Source organism: Athene noctua, chromosome 15, assembly GCF_965140245.1.
Source record: "Athene noctua chromosome 15, bAthNoc1.hap1.1, whole genome shotgun sequence".
In the NCBI taxonomy this organism is placed as follows: Eukaryota; Metazoa; Chordata; class Aves; order Strigiformes; family Strigidae; genus Athene; species Athene noctua.
Window position 1 is genome coordinate 13,684,305 of NC_134051.1, and position 412 is coordinate 13,684,716.

Below are 412 nucleotides of genomic sequence, written 5' to 3' on the forward strand. Positions count from 1 at the left end.
GTGCAGAGTGACATAAAGGGATGGCACCTGCGCTGGGTCAGCAAACCTCCCAAAGGAAGATTTGTGAGCACACGTGCTCCCACGTGAGTCGAGAGTGAACGTCTCTGTGCGTGTCCAGCCTTAAGTTGACAGGATGTGTTAAAAAGTTCCAATTTTGGCAATTCTACAGCACACTTTAACTTGGTTATTATAATTTTTGAAAATCCAGTTAAGCCAAATTCGGTAGGACTTGTCAAGTACTGAGGCCCTTGACTGGTAAGACTATTAAAACTTACTAGAAAAAACCCCCACCCACAACCCCAGAAGACATTGCTTGAAGTATATTTGGAGGAGATGGGGAAGAACAGAGGGGAAACGAGTAGATTTTGGTTAGCAGGTTGCACATGTCTGTGGCAGCATTTCATCTTAGAAG